We start from the raw sequence: 4,788 nt of genomic DNA, 5'->3' as shown, positions 1-4,788 counted from the left end.
AAAAGATAATTTGCCGGAGGTAGAGTCTCGCACATATGCAGTGTATACGTGGGAGGGATAAAAGCATGAAGAAATGTTGGTAGCTAAAGAGGAATAAAATACAATGGATAAAATGTACGATGGACAGATTGTGAAATGTAGCTGAATGACAACAAGAACGAATCATGCTTAAGAATTTGATCAATTGTAATATCCTCTTTAATTCATGAATGAGGCTTTACTTGAATGATAACTAATAATACCTAAAAGCTTCGGATTATACTTACATTTGAAAATAAGTGATTTCGTTCAGCAAATTAGTTATGACCTCAAAAGAAATGTGTTAGACAATGTAGATGGATATATACCAATGCTCCTGATAAAATGTTTGGCCAAACTAAACGAAGCCAAGATTAAGACTTAAATGAAATTGAGACTTCCCAAATTTACACATAAGTATAGTATACTTCGATTACAAATACAGGTGGGATTCATAACTAATTGTGCTGGTATCTTCAGCAATAGTCAATTCGGAAGAAAGTTTGAGAACTGTAATAGAAAATAAGGGTTATGCATATAATGTAGAAAAATGCTATATGCATATAATATATATATATATATATATATATATATATATATATATATATATATATATATATATATATATATATATATATATATCAAGGATGGCTGGCGGTTACAGATGCAATACGAGATATTGACATTAACGACATGAAAACGTCTTTCCAAGAGATGGGGCTAAGGATTACGTGACTCAGCAATATCTAGATGCAGTATTAGTATTGTCGTTAATTCTAATTGTAATCATCAGAGCATAATATTGTTAATGGTAATAGTATTGCAGTGATAATACCAGTAAGTAAAAACTAAGTTTCTCACTTGTCATTATGAATATTTTTCTTTTGCCATAAATTTACCATTAACCTCCTCCTCTCTCTCTCTCTCTCTCTCTCTCTCTCTCTCTCTAGCTGATGTTCTATCTCGGTACTTCTCTAGCTTACCGTAACTGCCAATATCTCATCCACCTCCGTCCTCCGCTCTTCTCTCTCTCTCTCTCTCTCTCTCTCTCTCTCTCTCTCTCTCTCGCCAGAAAGACAGATTCTTTGCCCCATAACGTTATATCACCAGGAAGCGAAAAACTTCCAACGGGCTATAAATCTTCCTGGCGTAGTCACCCCAAAAAGTATATTAAAATGCATCTTATGAAGCTTCTCTTGAAGCATAATATTTTTCGAAACGATGTTATCAAAATTAGGTTCCTAACTCCACTCGGACGTGAATCCTATAGCGATGACTTGATTTGAATCAGGTAATATTTTCATTTTTTAACCGACTGTAAATGACTTACAAGGAGAGGTTTTATAACGTTAGACTACGGCTCACTAGAACGTTTCATAACTACAAATATTGAGAATTCGTCAAATTATTTGTATTGAATTATAAAAGAAATTAATGAAATAAGTGACATGAGGTAAAAAGAAATAAGTGTTATTAGTTTACAATTTTTTTTTTTTTTTTTTTTTTTTGCATTTTGCTTGAAAAGCGCATTTGCATAAACGTCATATCATTATGATAATGGACGAATGTGAATGTTACTTAGACTTTACCTGTTATTTTTGTAAGTTTTATAAACAGCAGTTTTCTTTACCTTTTTTATTTGACGAGTGTTAGATTGATTGGTTAAATATTTGCATTGAAGTTGATCCTATAATAGCACGGACTCTTGGCCTAAAAGATGGGGGGTAAAGCTTTAAAAGGAATAGGAAGCCTGTTGTGGACCTCTTGACACGATCTAACCATCGGGGGAAAAGGATCCTCACCTGAAGAATAAGAGTTGTAAGATGGTCAGGTGAACAGGATGTCTGGTGTGGCTCTCGGCTCACTGACCAGACAAGAGAAACGGCTTTTCATGTCTGCGGAAGTTTGTCATGGTGGTGGATGGTATTTTAAGTTTGTTTCATGCAAATGTTTTCGTATTTTGATTAACAGTAACCATATCAAATTTTACATCTATTATATTTATCTATTATATTTTTAACCCTTATTTTTTTTTTTTTTTTTTTTTTTTTTTTTTAATCAAGAAGTGGAGTTTCAACTACTCAGCCATTACCCGGTGGTGGCCTGCGTTGCTGGCACTTATAGCGGTGCCAGACGCACGATCATGGCTAACTTTAGCCATAAATAAAATAAAAACTACTCAGGTTAGATGCCTGTAATTTGCTATGTTTGATGTTTGGATGGTGGATGGTCAATATACCATTTTGCAGCCCTCTAGCCACAGTAGTTTTTACGATCTGAGGGCGGACGGAAAAAGTGCGGACGGACAGACAAAACCATCTCACACACACACACACACACACTTTAGACTGTATAAACGACCAACATTAAGAGAAAGAAGATATAGGTCACTGACCTGTGTGTTTTGTTCCATGACCTGATTCCTGGCTCTCGGAAAGTTTGCTTTTGTTTATTGATGCAGAAATTATATTTGCGAATAGATTTTATGTAGTTCAGTTTTGTTTTGCGTAGTTAGACTGGGAGTCATTTCTAAATTGAAAAATATGCCCAAGAAATATCTACATTGATTTTCAGACTTCTCTCTTCTGAAACAAATTGTAGAAGTTGTTCTCTCTCTCTCTCTCTCTCTCTCTCTCTCTCTCTCTCTCTCTCTCTAGGGAATCTTTTTCTTTCTTAATTATAATACTATTTTGTTTTCAAATGTCAAATAGCAAAATCCTTCATCTTTTCATGCAAATGCATTTTCTAAGTTTCCTAAATAAAAACATACTGTATCTTTTCGACTTGATCATTTCTTCTCAGCAAAGAAGGAAGGGTCTGTTTCGAACGTCAGTGGGTCACAATGAGACTCGGGAACGAAAATGACATTTTTTCAAATGGCAAAGGTAATCAATCACCTGTCACCTTTCTTTCTATATTCATTCCTCTTCTACTTCCCTCGTGATTTCATCGAGGAATAATAATATGTAACGCCCAGTGTCACTTCCCCCTCAAATATCCCCAACTCTATATTAATCCTGCACTTCAAAAGCTTTGCAATTTATTTCCGGACAACGAAATGTAAGAAAGAAATCGGCGGGAATTAAAAGAGTGTCACCTGTTAAATAAAAATAGCTCTTTGTCCTGAGCTGTTTTTATTGTTCTATTCCGTTTAATCTCCTCCCTGTTCTGTTCCTTTTCATGTATTTTTGCGTTGATCTCACGCTACGTAGCATTTTTATGTTACTTACGCTTACAAAGGAGACGACTGACGACTGATAGTTTGTAAACGTACGGACAAATTCTTTTTTATATACATTTATCTCAGACAACTTCATCTGGTGGCCGCTCGACAGGTTTTTCAAAGACGGATAGGAATTAACAAGTAGTTTTTCTCTGCTTGATTAGCAGTGTGGCGAATCCTTAAAGAAATTGTCCCAATAAAAGAAGAATAAATAATAAGATTAAAATAAGTAAATAACTAAGTGTAAAAAGAAGTTAAAAAATGAAGAATAATAAAAAATAAAAAGAAATAAATAAAGGAAGAATAAAAAATAAATTAAGAAAAGAAGAAAATAAGAATAAATAATAAAAAGGGAAGAAAGAAGAATTAAAGAATAAGAAATAAAAGAATGAAGAATAAAGAAATAACTAAGAAGAAGAATAAATAAGAAATAAATAATAAATAAATAATAAAAAGAAGAATAAGTAAAAAAAAAACACAAATTAAGAATAATAAAGAAGAACTAATAATAAAAATAATAATAATAATAAGAAAGAAGAAGTAAGAATAATATAAGAATAAGAAGAATGAATTAAATGTAATAATCAGAATAAGAAAGAATAATAAATAAAAATAAAATAAATAAATAAGAAATGTAATAATAATAATAAAATAAGAAGAATAAGAATAAATAATAAAATGAATGAAAGAATTAAGAAGTAACTAAATGTATATAAATAAATGAATGTTAATAATAATAAAATATAAGAATAATAACTAATAATAAGAATAAAGAATGTGAATAAATAAATAATGTAATAAAATAAGAATAATAAATAATAATGGAACGAATAATAATAAATACAATAATAATAATAAAAATAATAATAAAGAAATAAATAAAGAAAAGAATAATAAATAAGAATAAAATAATAAGTAAAATAATAATAAAATAAGAAAAATAAAAATAAAAAGTAAAAATAAAAAATAAAAAGAAAAATAAATAAAAATAAAGTAACCATTAAAAATAAAAAGCAAAACAAATGAAAAATAAAATAAAAATAAAAAAAAAATAAAAATAAAAATAAAAATAAAAACAAAAACTGTAAAAATAAAAATAAAATAAAAATAAAAATAAAATAGAAAAATAAAAAGAAAAAAATAAAAATGAAAAAGAAGAAATAAAAATAATAAATAATAATAAAAATAATAAGTAAAAAGCATAATAAAAATAATAATAAAAATAATGTAAAAAAGAAAAATGAATAAAAAATAATAATAACAAGAAAGAATAAAAATAAAAATAAAAATAAATAAAAAGAAAAATAAAAAGCAAAAATTAATGAAAAAGTAAAAAGAAAAATAAAAATAAAAAATAAAAATAAAAAATAAAAAATAAAAATAAAAATAAAAAATAAAAATAAAATAAAATAAAAACTACAAAAAATAAAAAAAAAAGAAAATAAAAAATAAAAATAAAATGTAAAAATAAAAAATAAAAAAATAAAAATAAAAATAAAAATAAAATGAATAATAAAAATTGAATAATAAAACAAATAATGAAAAAT

The sequence above is a fragment of the Macrobrachium nipponense genome, chromosome 14 (genome assembly GCF_015104395.2).
Source record: "Macrobrachium nipponense isolate FS-2020 chromosome 14, ASM1510439v2, whole genome shotgun sequence".
Taxonomy (NCBI): Eukaryota; Metazoa; Arthropoda; class Malacostraca; order Decapoda; family Palaemonidae; genus Macrobrachium; species Macrobrachium nipponense.
This window is presented reverse-complemented; position numbering follows the sequence as displayed.